General features: G+C 40.2%; 1 pseudogene; it reads left to right on the plus strand.

Annotated features, from left to right (window-relative positions):
* The first annotated feature begins 21,909 nt into the window (after positions 1-21,909).
* Positions 21,910-22,837, plus strand: LOC120863115 (annotated as a pseudogene).
* Positions 22,838-23,506: the final 669 nt, after the last annotated feature.

Below are 23,506 nucleotides of genomic sequence, written 5' to 3' on the forward strand. Positions count from 1 at the left end.
GGCACCAAGAAAAGGCTCAGCAGAGGATTGAGCTACTCAGACATAAAGTTATTGGCCATGGAATAATCTGTAGATTTGCAACATTTAAAATGAGTAGCAGAAATAATAGAAGTTGCCATAGATCTTCCTTACAACCTGGAATAATGAAAATCCTACCAACTTTCTTTGTAGAAGTAGCTTAGTTCTGTTGAATACAAAGAACCAAGCAATTAATTAACTTATTGGAAGAGATTTTTTTTTTTAATGACAACACAGAAGGTAGAATAGAAAAGGCAGGCTGTGGGGAAAGAGAAAGGCAGGAGAGGGGAGGGAGGAGAGGGAGAGAGAGAAAGACTAATTTCTTCCCTCAGAGCTAACCTGGGTGTAGACTCATTAAATAAAGAGCATGTCTCTCCTTGAGAGATGGCATTAGGTTCAAACTAATGCCACAAATAAGATATCAATTTTCTGCTAGTGCCACTGAAAAGAGATGAAGTGGTTGCAATGATTTGGGGCAGCTTAGTGATAATCAGGAGCCTGCAGTCTGTCTGCCAAGTTCATTTCAGAAATGGACAAAAAATGAAGTTAAACAATGAAATTTATATTCCTTTTTGGTCCACAGCTGAAACATCAAGCTCCAGTGTGAAAGATAAATGCTGTATCATCCCCTCAGTGTTCTGTTCTCAATAATATGTGCTTGCCTGCTCCAGGAGAATAGTATTTGTCAGAAAATGCAACTGTATGTAATCCAGCTAATAGACATTGTTACGATGTCCATGCTTTGCTTTAAAACGTTGTTACTTCAGCATGCTGCTGCTGCTAAGTCACTTCAGTCATGTCCAACCCTGTACGACCCCATAGACAGCAGCCCACCAGGCTCCCCCGTCCCTGGGATTCTCCAGGCAAGAACACTGGAGTGGGTTGCCATGTCCTTCTCCATAAACAGCACTTATTAGTTTAAGTAAAGCTTTAGGTTCTGTGTGTTGTCCTAAGCAGAAGTTCCCATCCCAGGGATGGTCAGTAAGCTACTTAGTTACAGTTAATTGGGAAGACCACACTTCAGAGGAGGCTAGCATAGCTTTCAGGGATGCGTTCCTCCATCTACACCAGAGAGTTATGAAATTAGCATAAAGAATATTAGGAATGGGCTCTCGGTGATGAAATCATAGGCACCATAAATATATAGAGGGGCTTCCCTGGTGGCTCAGTTGTAAAGAATCCACCTGCCAGTGAAGGACACATGGGTTCAATCCCTGAGTTGGGAAGATCCTCTGAGAAACAGTTTGACAAGACTGAGCAAGTGACACACCTATATAAGCAGAGGGGCTTCCCACCTGATGCTAGTGGTAAAGAACCTGCCTGCTGATGCAGGAGACGCAGGTTCGATTCCTGGGTTGGGAAGACCCCCTGGAGGAGGGCATGGCAACCCATTCCAGTATTCCTGCCTGGAAATCCCCTTGACAGAGGAGTCTGGAGGGTTACAGTCCACAGGGTCTCAAAGAGTCAGACACAACTGAGCTACTAAACAATAACCAACATGTAGAGGAGGTAAAATAAAATAGTCTGGAGAGATTCTCCATCCTAACATAAAAGTTTAACCTGACCTGTAGCTTGTGTCTGCTGTCCTGTATCCAGCTGGGAATTCAAAAGACTTCTGTTTGCCTGATGTCACCTGTCAGGGTAACAAAATCCTGTCTCTAGGAAATTGGTGTGTCTATCTCAACTAAACTTTCCATGTAATGGGCAGTTAAATCACCTAAAATCAGATAGTTAAGACCCTCTCAGTCTTAAAGAGTTGAGCTGGCTTGGCCCTGCTTAGTAATAAATGTTAACAAATGTCTATATGTGACTCCAGAATTTTGTTTGAGAATTTCTTTCATTGTCACTTCATACAAAGGTGATGAGAGTGGAGCATCAAATAGATCAAATAGCTGGAATCTCCTGTACGTGTGTGCTAAATTGCTTCAGTTGTGTCCAATTCTTTGTGACCCTATGGACTATAGCCCACCAGACTCCTCTGTCCATGGGATTCTCCAGGCAAGAATACTGGAGGGGGTTTGCTATGCGCCCTTCCAGGGGAATCTTCCCAACCCAAGGATTGAACCTGCATCTCTTATGTCTTCTGTATTAGCAGATGGGTTCTTTACCACTAGCACCACCTGGGAATCCCAGAATCTCCTATTATCCACCAAAACTATCTTACGTGTTGAGCATTTCCAAAATGGCCTGGCTCAATTTGCTATAGATAAACAATTAATAGAAACTTCTGCTTTCAAATGTGCCTTTCAAGTCTCGGAAAGTTCAGCTCAAAAAAGAGTTCCTGGAGCATCAGGCCACTCAAGCCTAGGTACTGATAATTCTAGCTGCTGATTACAGGGACTATCCCCGCTGTGACTTTGGCCTAACCCTCACGATCACTGACACAGGCTTCCTCGTGTTACACTTGTAACTTGGTTCCCAGTTATGAATGCTACTCTCATCCCTTCAATATTTGTTCTGATTTTATACATCACAAAATTTATGTCTCCAATGTTTATGTGTCTCTCTGCATATATTTATATGCCTAGGATATTAATGTGGAAGATTAGTACAGTGAAGAAGATTAGTCTTCACTTTAGACAGAAAGTATCCCACTAAAGTGAGCACTGACTTCCAAGAATGTCAAACATGCAATTAAAAACTCAACATTAACAATGTTAAAATCAAGGCATTACTGTAGCTTGTATTCAACAAATACATTTTCAGCTGAGACTGGATCATAGCTTTGGAATAGAAATAACTTAGACAAAGAGTATTTGACTTAAAATATAGAAGGTTGATGGCAAACTGGCTCATCACAGCTAACATTTTTAAGCATGCTTCCTTAGAGGGTTTCAAAATATTTTACCAAGAGTTTTTATTTCTTTATTTCTAAAGCATTGCCAAGCTCGCCTATCAGAGGAGTAAACTGAAGAAGAAAAATTCCAGTGTTTGGTCCTCCAGTAGCATATGAAAGGTAAAAGACCAAAGGAAAGTGACTGTTTGAATGTCTCTCCCTTCAACTCCAAGTCATACAGGTGGATATTATAAAAGTTCATTAGTCTTGCAAAGACCATGAAGAAAAATAGCAGTGACCTGCCTCACCCTTGCCCATGCCCAGTCCTGCTTTCCAATGGCACCCAGTTTTCAATCTTAACTATTTCCCATAGTAGTCATTCACATTTTAAGATGATGTGTGTGCTGCTATTCTTAGTTTATGAATTTTACATGGTAACCTACTGGTTTCCTATTAAGGAAACTGAAGACTCTGACTCTTGAGCTTATTGGCAAGGTTAAATTTACACAAAGAAGTCAGAATATGAAGAAGACAGAAAACTTGAGAAGAATTATTTGGAGAAATTTATGCTGGGGTAACCAGTTCTTTTCCACAAAAGGGCAGGGATGTCATGTCAGTTTCAACTTCCTTAGCTTCAAGTCCAAAAAAAACTGGGCTTCAAAGTGAACACCAGAGGGAATCACACATTATCCTCCAGTGAAACACAGTAGAAATGTCTCTAACTCCTGCCCAAGAAATCTTAAAGGAAAGAAAATCCAGCAGGCTGCTTTGGTGGCAAGACAGAGAAAGCTGAGTCTGTGTTGAGAATTGTACTTCCCTGATGGTGGTCAAAAGTCTGTGAAACTCAGGATCCAAGTGTGGAACCTATAGAGGGTATGGTGAACATAAGCAGATCACCAATGAATCACAGTCCTATACAATTCCCTCCTCTTGAATGGGGACAGCACCTGTGACTGGCCCCTAGCTGATAGAATATGACAAGTGACTGGATATCACTGCTTTTATTATGTTACATTGTGTGATAAAGTGTTGGAATGTCCCTCCCATGATTAGGCAAAGAGGATGGGATAGTCACTTGTGCGGCTGTGTTACATTGCATTGCATAAAACTTCCTCTTTGCAACCAAGATGGAGATTCAATTTCTCTCTTCCAAAGAGCTGCTGCCACGCTGTCAAAGTGCCTGTGAGAGGGAATATGACAGAGACCCGCATGTTGTAGGAGCTAAGAACAGCACCTGCTTGATGGCCAGCTAGAAATCATGGTCCCCCAATCCTACAACCACTAGGAAACGGAATTCTGCCAATAATCTCAAGAGCTTGGAAGAGAACCTTGAGTTCCAGAAAGGAATGCACCCCATGCGAATCTTGACTACAGCCTTGTGAGACCTTGAGCAGAGGGCCCAGCTAAGTTGTGCCCAGAGTCCTGGCCCATGGAAACTGAGATAAGAAATGTGTGTGACTTCAAGCCACTGAGTAATTATTTTATGTGACAAAATAAAATTAAAGTTAATATGATAGAAATGTTGTCCTGGGGTAACATGAGAAAGGAGCCTGCCCAGAGCACAAAAAGACCTTCAATAGCAGGATTCCAAGGAGTGATCATCTAAAACCAGAAGCTGACTGAGGGTTGGTGGTGGCCCTGTCAAAGGACAACATACACTGCCCATCACATCAGAGGTATCTGATGCTGGGAGTCTCCAAAGAACTCACAGGTCAGCGGAGAAGAGGTGAACTGTCGGGTAAGTCTAGAGAGCACATAGCCACTGTAAACAAAGAATGCTATTAACAGCCCCTCATCCAGAAATAGCACACTGAGTGACCTAACAATGAAACCCTTGCCTGACCTAGGAATAAGCCTTCCTAGCACCGTGAGACAAATTGGTCAGGAACTGCTTCCTAAACCTTGATCAAATTTTGCCCATTGAGGGCACAATAAACAATGTCCCCTACCATTCCAGTTCTATGAGGGTTAAATCATTAGCCACTATAGTTACTGACCTACAAGTATGCCTTGAAAGGAATTCAGGATGAAGCATTCTGTCTTTTGGATATATGGTAGGTAGGTAAAACACATAGTTAAGGAAGAATTTCAATGACCCCAGAGTCTTGCATCTTCCCATAATAGAAGAGCACTGAAATCATTGCATTATCTGATCCTCATGACTAGTAGTAACCTTCTGCTGACATCTTGATCTTGACAGCATGTGTATGTACTGGCTCCTCCTACACTTCTTTGGACTAGTTTCTCAGAGCTATGTGAGATGCTGTCTTCTATCTCCCAGGCTATAGTCTTTAGTAAGAATAAACTCAACTCAGCTCTTAGGCTGTGTCTGTGTGTTTTTTGTTTCTTTGTTTATTTGTTTTTAAGTTGAAACACCAAGGGCCAGGGCAAATTCCAGACTGACAGTGGGTTAGCAAAAACAGCTATCCAGAGAGGGGAAAGTCCTGACTTATAGCACTTACCAATTTCTGTGGTGTAAGCATACCTACCCACCATGATTGACTGGGAGATGGAAATGGCAACCCACTCCAGTATTCTTGCCTGGAGAATCCTGTGGACAGAGGAGCCTGGTGAGTTGCTGTCCATGGGGTCGCACAGAGTCGGACATGACTGAAGCGACTTAGCATGCATGCATACATTAGAGAAGGAAATGGCAACCCACTCCAGAATTTTTGCCTGGAGAATCCCAGGGATGGTGGAGCTGGGTGGGCTGCTGTCTATGGGGTCATGACACAGAGTCAGACATGACTGAAGCGACTTAGCAGCAGCAGCAGCATGATTGATTTCAAGCTACCAACAGTTTAAAAACTCTCTCATAGTTTTCCTGCTACTTAACAACTAGCTCTTGGGAGCCATTGCTCTAACACATCAGGGCTGCCTTCACTTTCCTCTACCCTTTTTCTTCCACCCTGGAAGGATTAACCAGCTTCCAGGAAGAGGGGTGGCCATGGAGAGAACAGAAGTCTGACCTTCAAAACTTGGTCTTCAGTCAGGGAGAGGGTAAGAAGAGACTTAACTGTGATTGGAGATTGATGTGGTGGTTAATACTCAGAGTGGACTGTTAGAAAGTTGAGACTCCATGTTCATGACTTAAGAAGATGTCGAACTGCCTATTTTACAAGGATGAGTGAAAGGTCATAGGATCTGTCCAGAGTTTCATATACACATTCACATGCATGCACACACACACACACACACACACACACACACACAATGTGCCAACAAAATAAAGCAATTTTCTCTGTAGGTTATCTCTATTCAAGATAGAGATAAAATTTGCAGAGTTACCATTTTCTTTCTTCTTTTTTTAAAAATTATTTCTTAATATTTCCCTCTTTAATCAAAATGTCTTTCTAAACTAGGTGCCTCATAAATTCCAAAGTTCTAATCAGAGAAATGAATGATTAAGTGTGTAGAGTCCGTTTCCTAATGTTGTTTGCCTGTTTCCAAGTGCTGCTGCCATCTCAGGAGGATACCTGCTTAAATGCTCATTCAGTTAAAGCATACAAGAAGGTGCTCTGCTGTGGGGCATCTCAGGAGATGCCAGGAAAAAAAAAATCTTCTTTTAAAAGCAGTGAGATGTGAGTGGCTTTTCATACCTAAACAGACCTGACAGCTAAGTGCAGCTAAGATGAATATTTGCTTCAGGAAATACACGGTACAGAAGAGGAAAGAACCTTGGGTGGAGCCAGACCTCAGGGGTCAAGATGAATTTGTCTATACTGTTTCCATTGGGTTTCCACTCATTAGTCCTTGGGTAATATGGGGGCGGTTTATGCAGTTGTCATGGATTACCCTTTTAGAATATTCTCCAAGGGATCAAAGTCCCCAAATTTCCCACAACATATACTGAGTTCTGGAAGAATATCACTTTGAGTCATACATCAAAGAGCTAGACAAGAGTTGCCCATGGCAGCTATTCTCTGTACACCCTATTACAGTACTTCTCAAACTGAACTCCTGCCTCCATTGATTCTGTGTAAGTGAAACTGGAAAATGATGCTTAACAGAAAGAGTTCAAAAGTAAAATATTTCTTTGACATAATACTTTTGGCTTCGTAAAATTTTTTGACTATCCTTGCTCTCAGATGCTGACTTCAATTCTCTCTTCACTGGGCAATAGAAGCAATTAAAAGAAAATTTCCACAAGCAACTACTAAAATATCCACCCACATTCTCTGCATACACACCTCTTCCATGGATGAAATTTTTCTAAGTGTCAGCACCTCTCTGTGTATACTACATCCCTTGTCTAACCAAGGATATTGATATACCAACTCTTATCTCCTACACCATTCATTTTTCACTGTCCTTTGAGTCATTTCTACCACTATTCAAACATGCTATTATGTGTCTGATCTTAAAAAGAAAGCACTTCTTCGGACCCCACTTTCCCTACCAACGCCCTTCTTTTATCCCTTCCCTTCCTCCTGGATTGGTAATTCTACTTTTCCCTCAGGGTTAGTGTTGGAGAGCCCCCAGACTGAGTCCTTGGCCTCTTCTTTATTTACCATTTCTCCTTTAGTGAGTCCATTAAGTCCCTGACTTCCTCATCATTGATATGCTAACTCCAAAATGTAGATCTTCAACACGAATCTCTCTCCCAAATTCTAGATTCATAGCCAATTGCTTCCTTCATATCTTCAATTGGATATACCTCTCAAATTTAACAGATCCAAAACTGAACTCTTGACTTCCTGAATTCTGCTCCAACAGCAGCCTTCTCCATTTCATCTGGGGAAAACTCCATCTTTCTACTTTTCTCAGGCCAAAACCTTTAGAGGTATGCTCGATTTTTCTTTTTCCCTAATACATACAACCAACCAGAAGACTGCACTGGCTTTACCTTCAGAATCTGAGCACTTCTTACGACATCCCCTGCTCCCTGACGGTCCACGCACCGTCCTAGCTCATCTGAATTACTATAACAGCCTTCTATAAGTCTCCCAGCATCCATTATTGCCCTCTAGTGTCTTTTGCAGTATAACAGCCATTAATTTGAAACAAACTCTGTTATTCCTCTGCTTAAAACCCTGCAGTCCTCAGCATCTTCTTCAAGACAACTGCCTCAAGGAGGGTCACTGCAGTCTTCAGGCTGAAAGTGACTAGCTTCCCTAGTCAGAGAGGAAAAGATGGTTCTACTAACAAAGTAAGCAGAGCTTAGAGGTGCATTCTACAGCTACATTAGATTCTACATGTTTCCATCCTAATTTTCAGGGTCCACTACTTCACAATAAATGCCATCACTTCAACATAAGAGATCCTGAAATGTTCTGAATTCAATTTACTGCTTGAGGGTAGCTTACTATGTTGCATAGGTTTCAATAAACCGTGTTTTTCTCGTCACTACTTTTTTCCTAGTTTGTGATTGAATTTGATACCCTTGTTAAACCAAGAGTTGTTTGAAAGGGTGTTTTTAAACTTCTAAATGAATATATATATTTAAAAACTATTCTACTCCTGTTAATGTCTACTTTTGTGAGACTGTTGTGAGATAGTATGTTATGTATTGCTTCTTTTTTCTTGAATGTGTTAAGATTTTATATGTGTTCTAATACATAGACAACTGAATATAACTATTTCCTGTGTGCTTGGGAAACAATAGTTAATATGTTAATTCTGTTTATCAAATTCTCTCTAGCCTTCCATATTTTGTATTGACTTAATTTGTCAATTTCTGACCAAGGTACATTTAGGGGGAGAAACACCTGTTGTGGCTCTCATCACATGCAGAGAAAAAACTCAAGTCCTTACAGAGGCTGCAAAGCCCCCCTGCTTCATTGCATCTCTGGCCTTTTTTCCTATCCTCCTCCTCCTTCCTCACCACTCTCTCTCTTCCAGCCAGAAGCCTGTTTGCTGCTCCCCAAACATGACGTTTGCTCTGTCTTCCCTCTGCTTGGAATGCTCTTCCCCAGAATCCACCCAGCTAACTCCATCACCGCCTTTGAATCTTTGTTCAAATCTCACCTCTTCAATGAGAGCTACCGTCTCACCTTATATAATACACAATCGTTCCCCACCTCCAAATGGCAGTTTCAATCCCCTCTTCCTTACTCTATTTTATCCTCTTTTCCATAGCATTTATATCACCCTTTGACCTACTATGTCATTTACTTGTTTTGCTTATTCATTATTGTCTATCTTCCCTACTTGAAAGTAAACTGTGAGAGACAGATGTTTGTCTGTTTTGTCAACTAGTTTATTTCAAAACCCTGGAACTGTGCCTGGCACATAGTAAAGACTTTGTAAACACTTGATGAACGAATGCTCTATCTCTGAGCAGAGGCTTTCGTTTTGGTCACCCTTTCTGAGAATGTTCATTGCATTATGAGACCTTTCTCAACTCTCTATTGGGAAAAATAAATAACATTTTATATGTGTTCCAATGGCTCATTAGCCATAGGTCTTGTTATGAGATCACATCACAATGCATCTATTTGGCAGTTATTTACTTTAAAAGTGTAGCAATTTAGTTAATATATATGTATGTTATCATTACCAAAACGACCACACACAGCCAGCATTTCTTAACTCTTAATGGCTTACTGCTATCATGGCCCAGAAAAAAAAAAATGTATGTACACATATTTTCTTTCAAATTCATAGTCTAAGGAACCCCCACTCTTCTTGATGAATCTCTAGGCATGCACAGACGTCAGTAAGAGCCTCTGTGCGCACATTCACTCACAGAGGCATGTACGAACACTTGGGATAGCATTTACATGGACTTTCTGGATTCCAATCTTTTTCTCCAGTACTCTTTAACTTTCCCCTACATCTTACCAAGCTGTTTTTTTTTTCCTGTTTATTGAAATGACTTTAGAGTGTTTCAGTTTCACAAAAAGCGTGCAAGTACAAGACGACCACATGAAAATCCCGTGGGAAAGACATTGTGTAAATTTTCACCTCAAAGCAAGCGAAATGCAAAATGAGGGTGTGGAAATAATTTCTTGGCTCATAAATATTTAATAAGCTTTTGGGTTGATGGGTGTCAAGTGGAAAACTTATAATGTACTGTATTTAGAAGTAAAATACACAGTCATGCAATTCTTTGTGTGACAAACTGTTAATCCACCAGTTATATTCCTTGTATTCAGAATGCCTTATTAATTTGTATACTGTTAATTATAATTATAAAAGGCAGTTCTGGTTGTGGTCTCTGAGCAATTGTTTACTATAAGAAGTTTAAAAGTCTACCTAGGGGAAATAGGCAGGCTCTGTTTGTACTATAGACAAGTGGTTTTTGCAATATCTGAAGTATATGAGGCTCTTCTGTGCCACTTTGCAATTTTGTATTGTAGTTTTCCTGACTCAGTCACATTCCACTGAATCAGAATCTCCCAAGTGGTGCCCAGGCATGTAATTTTGAAAAACTTACAGATGAATCTTTGAAGACAAATTGAGAAGCCCTGCACAGACAGTAAGATGCATTTCTTCCTTTCTTTCCAGCTTGTATTTTGGGGTAATACCTGATTCATAGAAAAGTTGCTAAAATCAAACAGAATGTTCCCATATACTTTCATCCAGCTTCTCCTAACCTTAACAGTTTACATACTCATGAATCATTTGTCAAAACTAAGAAGTTAACATTAATTAGTTCAGTTCAGTCACTCAGTCATGCCTGACTCTTTGCAACCCCATGGACTGCAGAATGCCAGGCTTCCCTGTCCATCACCAACTCCCAGAGCTTGCTCAAACTCATGTCCATCAAGTCGGTGATGCCATCCAACCATCTCCTCCTCTGTCATCACTTTCTCCTCCTGCCTTCAGTCTTTCCCAGCATTAGGGTCTTTTCCAATGAGAAATTAGTGGCTGGATGGCATCACTAACTCGATGGACGTGAGTCTGAGTGAACTCCGGGAGTTGGTGATGGACAGGGAGGCCTGGCATGCTGCGATTCATGGGGTTGCAAAGAGTCGGGGACGACTGAGCGACTGAACTGAATTGAACATTAATTGATGAGGAATTAACATTAATACATGACCTCTAATTAATCTACAGACTTCATTTGGATGTCACCAGTTTTTCCACTAATATTCCTTCTCTGTCCCAAGATCCAGGGGACCACATTGCATTGTGTCTCCTTAGTCTCCTTTATCTGTGAAAGTTTCTTACTTTTCCTAGTGTTTCATGACCTTGACACTTTTGAAGAGTGCTGGTCAGATATTTTGTAGAACATCCCTCAATTTTAGTTTATTTATTGTTTTCTCGTGACTTGAGGGAAGGATACCCCAGAGGTAGCACGCCCCATTCATCCTGGGGAACATAATAGGGAACAAATGTTAAAACCACTTATCAATCACTGGTGAGGTGATCACATGATTAAGGTACTGTTTATTAGTTTTCTCCGCTGCATAGGGACAACTTTTTTCTGTTTTCTAACAGCACTCATTAGAGGAGTGGTGCTAAGTCTACCTCCACTAAAGGAGAAGAGAATTAAGTTCTCCCCCTCAGAGAGGGGAGTGGTGTCTATTAATACATAAATTATTTGAAATTTTTCTGTAAGAAAGATTTGCCCCTCCCACCTCATTTATTTATTTAATTAACCATTTATAGTAGTATGAAAGTTGGAATTTTTTTTTAATTCTTTGAGATATAATTCAGTTCTCTCTCTCTCTTTGCTGAAATTTGTTCTACCTTTGCCGATTTCAAGCTCTTTCAAGTTGGTTCCTGTGTCCTTTTGACATGCTCCATCTCTTTTTTTTTTTTTTTTTTAATGCAGTGCCTCTCTTTTTGGCACTGTGAGTGCTCCAGGCTCATCACTAATTTTCTGTGACCCAGGACTAGAATCAGACATTTCTCCAAGGAGTTTTGGTTCCTAGTGTTGGAAAATGACTTCTGGAAACCAGGTCTAGGTGCTGGTGTGCTTGTTGCTCCTGGGGGTTCACTGCTTCTTGGCCCTCTCAAAGGACAGAGCTAGGAAATATACACATGTGTACTAACTCATGTAAATATATATATCAATAATTCTTTCGTATCCATCTGTTCAAGTATCAAACTACACATGCATTCATACTGATGTTTCCAACTCTAATCTATTGTCAGGTTTATTTCAGCCTTCTTTACTTATTTGTCACTTCTGTCCCTTCCAGTTAGAAACCTGATCCCATTATCTGCAGTTTATTTACATACTTGTTCATTCCTTATATACTCGTAAAGTAGTCTCACAATTGCTAACCCATAACCCTGTAAGAAATGAATTTCCCAACTAGAGTACAGTGTTATGTATCATTCTTTTCATTTTCAGTTTTATAGCATCTAGTAAAAACACTGTTTTCCAAAGTTACTTAGAGCAGCTCCTTTTAATCCCACCAGTTTACCTTTAAATAATATTTTTGCCTTGTACACAAGTAACATATGCTCAGTATAGAGATATGAGCAAACAAAAATAAGAAAATACAACTCATCCCAATATGACTCACTAATAACAAGATAAGCACTGCTTACATTTTGCTGGACTATGTATATGTATGTTATCTTTACTAATATTGAAACTATTCTTTATATTCCTTTGTATGATTTTTTTTTTTTTGCCTAACACTATGGATCTTTAAGGAATTATAGATATTTATAGACAGAGGCATCTACTGTTAAGTTTTATGTTATAAAGGCCACTCTGGTGATATGGAGAGAATACATTGGAAGTGGAGAAAAGGAACCGAGTACTGAAATCAGAAACACTAATCCATAAGATAGAATTATCTAGACTGAGAGATAATATGTGACACATTTGGAGGGACAATGGGAATAGCTGGATTTGAGAGGCATTCAAGATAGAATTGCCAGGATTTTAGCAAATGATCAGATATTGAAGTGAGATAGAGAGAGAGAAGTTGAAGAACTCTGACATTTTAAGATAGAACAGATCCCTCAGCAGTGATGACATTTACCAATGTCCACAAAGCAAAAAGACGGGTTTTAGAGAGAAGGTGATAGTTTTATTTTTACACATATTGAGTTTGAGATGCTTTAGGTCTTCCAGCTGGAGCAGTTCAAGGATCAGTTGGAAGTTTGTGTCTGGTGCTCAGATAAGAGGATTAAACAAGAGGCAGAATTTGTAGAGAAAATTTTGGAGTTCAAGCCAAGAGACTGGGTGAACGTCAGGGTGACATGTAAAGCTGAGGAAAAGAACAAGAAAGACCGTTCGAAACTTAATAACATTTAATATTTAGGAAGAAGGAAGATGAATCAACAAAATAAAGAGAAGAAAAGGAAAAGCGGTCAAAGAGCTAAGAAGAAAACCAAAGGCAAGTTGTCTCTAGAAAGTGAAAAGTGTGAAGACTTCAGAGAACAGAGTGGCCAACTGTGCCAGTGCTGCAGTCCAAATATGAGAAGGTGTCCAGGGACTGGAAAAGGCAAGGGTGCCGAGATAACACGTCAGCTCTCCTTCCAAGAATGCAAAGCTGAAAACAAGCCAAATCACAGACCGGTATCTTGAGGAGACGTTAGGATAGATGAGAAGCATTGTTTCCTGTCTTTTTCTCCTTTTCAGGACTGCAGACATTAACAGGCCACAGGTTGGAGGAGAGGAGGCTTTCCAAAGTCTGATGTCCAGGTGAGTCTCCTGCCCGTTAAGTGACCCTTATAGATGAAAGGCCTAGTGAGAAGTTATTGCCAATGTAAAGAAATTGGAAATTCTTAGCGTGGGTTAGGTGTGGGCAGGGCTCACAGAAAATACTGTAACTCTTCACCATTTACACACACAAACATACAGAAGGCAAGAACAAATAATCAGTAAGGTTACTTGTTTAAAATGGTGTGTGTGGGGGGGCTGTTGTATAACACACTTAAAGCTACAGTTAGAAATCCTGAGATTCCTTGAAGAGAAACATAATGCAACTTTGTGCTTTTTACCCATGATATAGTTTTTAAACTCAGTCTATAATGTGCAAGTGGTTCAAGAACAATAATAGGATGTGTTTCCTGAGGGTTTCATATGCGTAATGAACTTGAGCATGAATGGAACTCAAGTTAACCACTATAATACTGTGAGAAAAATCTAAGCCTCAAAAGAAAAGGCTACATTTCATTGCTTGTGTGGGAGTAAATGTTTTAGGTATGTCTAAACAAACAATTTCAACTTATTTATTTATGCTACATTTTAGAAGAGTGCATTGAAAACATAAACAACATTGAACTGAAATAAGGGCTGTTTATTAAATGGCTCTTTTCAAAGATAATAATGTGAGTCACAGAAGTTAACTGTTCCCTTTTATAATACAACATGGAATTTCTTTTGATGTGAACAAAGATACAATTATTTACAAGTAAAATAAATAGAATTTTTAATTTTTAAAATTAAGATAAGAAGACTGATTTATATCAAACTGACTGAATACAGATAGAAAATTCTACTCTGTGCTCCACACTTGCTATACTACTACACTATTCTGTGCGTGCACGCTCGGTCACATCTGCCTCTTGGCAACCCTATGGACTATAGCCTGCCAGGCTCCTCTATCCATGAGATTCTCCAGGCAAGAATACTGAAGTGGGTTGCCATTCCATTCTCTGGGGGATCTTCCCAATCCAGGGAGCAAAGCTGGGTCTCCTGCACTGGAGGCAGATTCTTTACTGTCTGAGCCACCAGGGAAGCCCACCACTGAAGTATACTCTATACTTATTACAGTGTAAGTATATTCTGTAGAAGAGCCTTCATGGTGAGGAGGGAGAAATAGAGCTGAGTGCCAACCCCAATTCTGTTGCCAAATGGCAGGTCACTTGCGGTCTCTGGATTTTGATCAGAGTACATTTTGCCAATCCCTATATGAAACGTGTGATTCCATTTTCATTTCTGGAAATTAGAGAGATAAAATCTTCTGATGAGGTGACTAAGGCAAAAAGAAATCTTTTGACTTACTGAAGACAAAGAACGAAGACATCAAAAGAACCAGATAAAAGACAGACTGTCTCGGTTCACAGCAGCACAGTACAGTGGCTAACAGCAAAATCTAAGGATTGGGCTGCCTGAGCCGGAGCCCGGAGTAAGTTATTTTACCTCAACACCCCCATCCTAAAAACGGGCTAATAAAAGACCTACTGCTTAGGGTTGTTGTGAGAGCTGAGGAGTTAGATAAAGAAAAATGCTTAAAATAGTGCCTACTACATGTAAAAGACTCAAGAAATGTTAGTTATTCATATTATTTGCACTATCTTCCTCATATTTAACCTTAAGGGGCTTAAATTTTTTAGTCAAACACGATGTAGATTAAACTACTCAAAATGTCAATCAACCAAAGCCAGATGCAGGTATTAAGTGGCCTGAAGAAGACACAATTTGGGAAGATTATGAAGCCCCTCTCAGAAGCCAGGCATTTGAGGATCCTGAAGTGTACACATGATCAGCGTCGTTTTCTGTCCGTCCTCCTCTGCCCTCCACCATCACATTATAGAACACAGCATGTTACTATGCCTTGTAAACTCTCTGGTTGTAAAACAGAACAAATGTAGAAATTCTAGTCCTGACTCCACTGAGAGGTTCTTGGATCCTCTACAACTCAAGGCTGAGACACTCACAGAATGTTTGAAGTTGGAAGAGACCAACTGGATGTTTTTATTATGAAAGCATGCTTTACGTGCAGGCCCACAGGCCAGCTCTGTAGTTTCTGGGTCCTGACGTCCAGGAGGAGCAGACAGGGATGGTGAGGCTGCCAAAGAGCAGGGCACCAAGCAGCTGCATGCGTGCAAGCGCTGAGAGCCAGCTTTCTCAGACAGTGCTTGTATGGATGGCTCAAGTTACCCAATGCCTGGGTGAAGTGAGCTGTTATTTATTCTCAAAGAATAGAACTGAGGTGGGAAAAGAAGAGGATAACAGTAAAAGAAAGGGAAAGCAAACGATGTTTCCTGCTTGTCCATTGAAAAGGCAAGGAGACATTTTCCTTAATGACTTCGCTCTGACAGGACAACACTCCCTTGAATACTTCACTACAAGGCAGTGAAAGGAGAGCCAGGCTGCGGGAGAGCAGGAGCATTTGAAGGCAAAAAAATGCAGAGAGTTTTCTTTTAAAAAAAAATTTTCCTAGCAAACCATCCAAAACCCCATGCAATTGTAATTATTTATCTATACTAAGCAAGCTTAATCATGAACATACTAATAAAATTTCCTCTCCCTTTGTGGCGGTCCAGGCAAGGGCAGTGTTATGAAAGAAGAAAAAAGGGAATATTGGAATTATCTTTATAGATCATCTGTAAAATCCTTTTGAAGAAAGCAGTACAGCTCAGTGATTAACATGGCTTGGCTCCATCTCTTTCCAGCTGCATCCTGGATAATGGGTAAACCTTTCTTAACCTTAGTCTCCTAGAATGTGAAACGGGGAGGAACGAGGCGCCTGTCTCATGGGAATGCTAGGGAGGCTGAATGAGACAAGACAAACCAAGCTTCTAGCAAGGCACCTATTAAGTGCTCTAAACGTGCAGTATGAGCATTGGACTATTGGGTGTGACTTGATACTTTCTTAATCCAACATATCAATCACTTCAATAATCAAAGCAAATATAATCTGAAGCTTTCTTAAAAGCTGTTGTTTAGTCACTCAGTTGTGTCCAGTTCTTTGTGACGCCATGGACTGTAGCCCACCAGCCTCCTCTGTCCATGGAATTTTCCAGGGAAGATATTGGGGTGGGTTGTCATTTCCTCCTTCAGAGGATCTTCCCAACCCAAGGATCGAACCCATGTCTCCTATTTGGCAGACAGATTATTTACCATTGAGCCACCAGAGAAGTCACAACAATAAATACACTTTTTTTTTCTTTTTCTTGATTGTTAACTTGCTGTTCCCCAAATTATAGCTTTGTGCTTTTAATTTTTAAAATGTGAAAAATCACCAACTGAAGGCCTACAAGTTGAACCAGCTATGGCTGAAACTGCTTTAAAAAATAGTGCTCTCAGATGAGAACACAATGTTTGGAAACTTGTCATTAATATCCTATTAAAGCCTGAAATCTATTCTTGGGAGGATACTCGGATCTGTTGCAGAAGTAGAGTGAGGTCCTTGGCCCTGAGAAGTTTATCATTTAATAGAGCAACTGGCTGTAGACAGAATCACATAAATAAATGTAACAGAAGCACATAAGCAAACATTTATACATAGCTGAGCACAGCTGCTTAGGTTTACACAGGTGCAAAATAATATATCAGGGGAAATATTTCTAAATGGTTATTATAGTACTTGGCAACTAGCATACAGAGCAATGTAAGTTTTGAAACTGCATAGAACAACATACACATGGTCTTCATAGTTGCTAAAAATATGTGGAGCCTAAAGAAGCTCAGAGATTAATGCAGAAGCAAGGATTTCCAAATTTGAGGAAGTGAAAGGCAAAGGAGAAAAGGTAAAATATACCCATCTGGATGCAGAGTTCCAATGAATAGCAAGGAGAGAGAAGATAGCCTTCCTAAGAGATCAATGCAAAGAAATAGAGGAAAACAATAGAATGGGAAAGACTGGAGATCTCTTCAAGAAAATTAGAGCTACCAAGGGAACATTTCATGCAAAGATGGGCTCAATAAAGGACAGAAACAATGACCTAACAGAAGCAGAAGATAAAAAGAGGTGGCAAGAATACACAGAAGAACTGTACAAAAAAGATCTTCATGACCCAGACAACCACAATGGTGTGATCACTCACCTAGGGCCAGGCAACCTGCAATCCAAAATCAAGTGGGCCTTAGGAAGCATCACTACGAACAAAGCTAGTGAAGGTGATGGAATTCCAGCTGAGCTATTTGGAAAACTCAGCAGTGGCCACAGAACTGGAAAAGGTCAGTTTTCATTCCAGTGCCAAACAATGTTCAAGCTACCGCAAAATTACACTTATTTCACAAGCTAGCAAAGTAATGCTCAAAATTCTTCAAGCTAGGCTTCAACAGTGTGTGAACTGAGAACTTCCAGATGTTCAAGCTGGATTTAGAAAAGGCAGAGGAACCAGAGATCAAATTGCGGACATCCGTTGGATCATAGGAAAAGCAAGAGAATTCCAGAAAAATATCTACTTCTGCTTTATTGACTATGCTAAAGCCTTTGATTGTGTCATCACAACAAACTGTGGAAAATTCTTCAAGGGATGGGGGTATCAGACCACCTGACCTACCTCCTGAAAACCTGTATGCAGGTTAAGAAGCAACAGTTAGAACTGGATGGGGAACAACAGACTGGTTCTAAATTGGGAAAGGAGTACATCAAGGCTATATATTGTCACCCTGATTATTTAACTTATATGCAGAGTACATCATGAGAAATGCTGGGGTGGATAAAGCACAAACTGGAATCAAGATTCCTGGGAGAAATATCAATAACCTCAGATATGCAAGTGACACCACCCTTATGACAAAAAAGCAAAGAAAACTAAAGAGCCTCTTGATGAAACTGAAAGAGGAGAGTGAAAAAGCTGGCTTAAAACTCAACATTCAAAAAATGAAGATCATGGCGTCTGGTCCCATCACTTCATGGCAAATAGATGGTGAAACAAAGGAAACAATGACAGACTTTTATTTTGGGGTGCTCCAAAATCACTGCAGATGGTAACTATAGCCATGTAATTAAAAGACACTTGCTCCTTGGAAGAAAAGCTATGACAAACCTAGACAGTGTATTAAAAACCAGAGACATTACTTTGCCAACAAAGATCTGTATGGTCAAAGCTATTGTTTTTCCAATAGTCATGTATGGATGTGAGAGTTGGACCATAAAGAAAGCTGAGCACTGAAGAATTGATGTTTTTGAACTATGGTGTTGGAGAAGACTCTGGAGAGTCCCTTGGACTGCAAGATCAAACCAGTCAATCCTAAAGGAAATCAGCCCTGAGTATTCATTGGAAGAACTGATGCTGAAGCTGGAACTCCAATACTTGGCCACCTGATGTGAAGAGCCAACTCATTAGAAAAGACCCTGATGGTGCGAAAGATTAAAGGCAGGAAAAGGGATGATAAAGGATGAGATGGTTGGACTGCATCACCAATTCAATAGACATGAGTTTGAGCAAGCTCTGGGAGATGGTGAAGGACAGGGAAGCCTGGTATGCTACAGTCCATGGGGCACAAAGAGTTGGACATGACTGAGCGACTGAACAACAACAATAAATTTGGGGAAGAGCAAGTACAAAGGATTCAAAATGAATGGGGCTGAATTGTTGTTGACAATTATTTGTGATGGATATTTGAGCATTTCAAATGTACCAAGAGGGGCTTCCCTGTTGGCTCAAATGGTAAAGAATCTGCCTGCAATGCAGGAGACCCAGGTTCAATTCCTGGGTCAGGAAGGTCCCCTGGAGAAGGAAATGGCAACCCACTTCAAGATTCTTGCCTGGAGAATTCCATGGACAGAGGAGCCTGGTGGGCTACAGACCATGGGGTCACAAAGAGTCGGACATAACTCAGTAACTAACACAAACAATATGCCAAAAACAAGGCTTTAAATGAATCTCACAATCCAAAAAGGTTGTGTCCTTGTTACTTCACATTTCACAGACGAGGAAACTGAAACTCCTGAAAATTCAGCACCTTCAGTGCTAAGTGTCAGTGAGTGCCAGTACTGGCATTTGAACCTGGGTCTGTCTGATTTTAAAACTCCCAGTGCACTGAGACAACCCAGAGGGATGGGATGGGGAGGGAGGTGCGATGGAGGTTTGGGACAGGGGGACACATGTATACCTGTGGGTGATTCATGTCAATGTATGGAGAAAACTACCACAGTATTGTAAAGTAACTAGCCTCCAATTAAAATACATAAATTAACAACAACAAAAAACTCTCTCTTAAGTTATTATTCCACTTCCTTGCTGTCATGAACTGAAAAGATAAGAGAGGTAAAAGTGACTAATTTTAAAGCAGACAGTGGTATGAAAGGCTGTTAACTAAGCCTCTTAAAGCCGCAAATGAAGATCATGACAGGACCAAACTGCAGAAAAGAGGAGGGTATGGGAAGAGGAGCCTTGAGTGAGGAAGAGCCAGCAAGAGGGGCTCAATGGCATATATTTATCTACCATCTAAAGCATTACAGACGAACTCTTCCTTTATCACTAAGTAAATCGTTTTTACCTGAAAACTTTAACTCCCTAACAAACACTGCAGCATCACAATACCACATAGTAAAGAGCAGATCATTCCAAACATGCTTGTAGATAACCATAGAGAGAGTACTGGTTGTATATTTGGTGACGTGGTCAATTGGTAAATGAAGTGGAAAACTATCTGCTGCCCTAACAACTACTCCATCAAGTTACCTTCTCTGAATGAGTTCCTTGTACAGCATTCTCTGTTAACCTACCCATTAGAGTAAGAGTGAATGTCTCAGAAGGATGGACCTGGACTCAGGTCTCACTGGCTTTGGACCCTAGACAAGCTTCATAAGAGCTCTAGGCATTCTCTCTAACATATGCCGTGGAGATCTATCCTAGGGTTATGGAGAGGATTAACTGAGATGATACCTATGAAACACTTAGTATGAATACAACGCTTACCCCATAGTAAGTGCTCAAACATATTGCAAGTGCAAGTGTGCAGTCATGCCCGACTCTGCAACCCCAAGGACTATAGCCCACCAGCCTTCTCTGTTCATGGGATTCTTGAGCAAGAATACTGGAGCCATTTCCTCCTCCAGGGGATCTTCCTGACCCAGTAATTGAAACCACATCTCCTGCATTGCAGGCGGATTCTTTACAGAGGAGCCACTGAGGAAGCCTGCTTTAACATATTAGCTGTTGTTATTAAAGATGTTATAAGATAGGTAAAGCACTTTATAAGCCCTTCAAGGCAGTCAGAGGCATCCTTTCTCTTTGCTACTGAAATTACCAATGATATTCTTCTGTTGAGGATATAAAAATCTACGATTTAACACCTCTGAATTAGACAAGCACACTTCTGCTTTGGGTGGTACCACTTATTCATGTGGAATAGAGATCTGGTTAAGCACAATACACTGGAATTCCAGCAGTCAAATCTTATAGCTGCAGTGGTCTGGGGTCAGGGGTGAGGGTGCACTGCTAATCTGAACATTTCCTCTCGGGCTTTGTTTCCCTCTGGCTTCTTGTGAAACTGCTTGCTGGGCTCAAATGCAGTCAGGGCTTGCAGTGCAGTTGAATGATGCTCCTATCGCACAGTTGTACAAGGTTTTGTTTGGGTGCTGTTCGATCAAAATGATGTAGAGATGGAGTTAGGGAGGGAGTGCAATCTACTGCAGCTGTTCATCATTACCCAGATAAGCTGGAGAAGCATCCCAATTAAACTTCATGTGTAATAAAGCCAATCAGTACATGAAAACAAGAATTTCTCATTTACTGAAATTATATTTGGCTTGTAATTGCTGTCTGGGAATGTTGAGCCAGGTAGAAAACATTAAGAAAATTGTCCTCCTCCCCACAAATTTAAGCTTGGTAATCACTGAAAAAAAAAAAAAAAAAAGACCAAGGACTTCATTTGATAGCCTAAGCTGTTTTTGTTCTGTTTTAAATGTAAGAATAGAAATATACATTATTTCCTCTGCTGTAAAATAATAAACTAAAGCATACTTGCAACTTTAAACCTGAAATAAATGTATGGGGCATATAAATGTTTTCCTAATCCTTATGGCTTAAGAAACTAAACAACAGAAATTAATTTGAAAATATATTTTCCTTACATGTATGTTTCATCTTATCAGAGAAAGAAAACAAAGTAAAGAAAATGAAGCATTTATGTAAATAAGAGATGGACACATCACCATAAAAAATTAATAAGGCCAGTCAACTGATACCATTTTTTGAAATCTTGCTACATATATATTACTGTACTATCTATGCTGGTCAGGAAGCAATAGTTAGAACTGGACATGGAGCAACAGACTGGTTCCAAATAGGAAAAGGAGTACGTCAAGGCTGTATATTGTCACCCTGCTTGTTTAACTTATATGCAGAGTACATCATGAGAAACGCTGGGCTGGAAGAAGCACAAGCTGGAATTAAGATTGCCAAGAGAAATATCAATAACCTCAGATACGCAGATGACACCACCCTTATGGCAGAAAGTGAAGAGGAACTAAAAAGTCTCTTGATGAAAGTGAAAGTGGAGAGTGAAAAAGTTGGCTTAAAGCTCAACATTCAGAAACAACTATGAATAACAAAACATGACTATATATAATTTTCAAATAATGACTGTTCTCCAGAACAGTAGTTGTTTATCTCTGTCCACCTTCTCTCCAACCAAACATGCACCATCAACCTCATGGAAAATTCAGTGAATGTGGGGATGGACACTGAGGTTCCAGAACTATCTTTTAGGTTGTGAACTAAAGGCCAAAGAAGATTATGATGAATATGAACAACAATTATCTTAAGAACAGTCAGTTCAAGGGCTAGTGCAAAGGATGAATTGCACACTACTGAAGCAGAGGCAGTGAATTATGAAAGCAGACCACTTAAAGTAGCACTGGCAACTTTGAAAATGTCTATTCAGCCAACAGTTTCCTGTGAGAGCTTTGAAATCACACCACCTGGGATCTTACAGTTGAAGTGTGGTTTAGGGCTTGTGTATATTAGTGCACACACTTAGTAGCTGTAAAGGGAGATACAGATTCAAAAGATGAAGAGAAGGAGGATGTGAAACTCTTAAGTATATCTGGAAAACCTTCCTTTCCCCAGAAGTGATATCAAGTTAACAGAAAAAAGTAAAACTTGCTGCTGCTCAAGATGACTACGATGTTGATTTTAGTAATAGGAAAGCTAAAGAAAAAAAAAAAAGCTCCAGTAAAGAAATCCATATAAGATACTCCAGCCAAAAATGCACAAAAAACAAACCAGAATAGAAAAAACCTCGAAAACTTCAACACCAAGATCAAAGGTCAAGAATTCTTTAAAAAAAAAAAGGAAAGAACTCCTAAAACACTGAAAGAATCTAGTTCTGTAGAAGACATTAAAGCAAAAATACAAGCAAGTATAGAAAAAGACTGTTTGTTTCCCAGAGTGGAAGCCAACTTCATCAACTATGTGAAGGATTATTTCCAGATGAGTGGCCAGGAGTCTACTCAAGATCTCTGGCAGTGGAAGTGGAGAAAGTGTCTTTTAAAAAAATAAGTTTAAACGGTTTATTAAAATTTTCCATCTAATTTCATTTCTGTAACAATTGACACCTGGCAGTCCTTTTCATAATGAAGAAAAGAACCGTCCCTACCATGTCTGATCAATGTTGCCCAGGTTCCATTTCCAAGAGTGTGTTGTCCAAAATGCCTAGTTTAGTTTTTAAAGAAGGAACTCCACCCTTTGCTTGGTTTTAAGTACACATGAAATGTTATCATAGGGCATAGGTATAGTGGTAGTAAGACAAATGGAAATGGTGAGGAGACAAATATACACATGAAATAAACTCAAGATGTTAAATAAAAAATCAGTCAATGTAATCACTAAATCATGTCTGACTCTTTGAAACCTCATGGGCTAGAGCCTTGCCAAGCTGCTCTGTCCATGGGATTTCCCAGACAGGAATACTGGGGTGGGTTGCCATTTCATTCTCCAGGGGATCTTCCCAACCCGGGAGTCAAATCTGATTTTCCTGTGGCTCTTGCATTTGCAGGCAGATTCTTTGCAACTGAGCCACCTTCAGTTCAGTTCAGTTCAGTCGCTCAGTCGTGTCCAGCTCTTTGCGACCCCATGCACTGCAGCACACCAGGCCTCCCTGTCCATCACCAGCTCCCAGAATTTACTCAAACTCATGTTCATTGAGTCAATGATGCCATCCAATCATCT

This window comes from Oryx dammah, unplaced genomic scaffold (assembly GCF_014754425.2).
Source record: "Oryx dammah isolate SB20612 unplaced genomic scaffold, SCBI_Odam_1.1 HiC_scaffold_4, whole genome shotgun sequence".
In the NCBI taxonomy this organism is placed as follows: Eukaryota; Metazoa; Chordata; class Mammalia; order Artiodactyla; family Bovidae; genus Oryx; species Oryx dammah.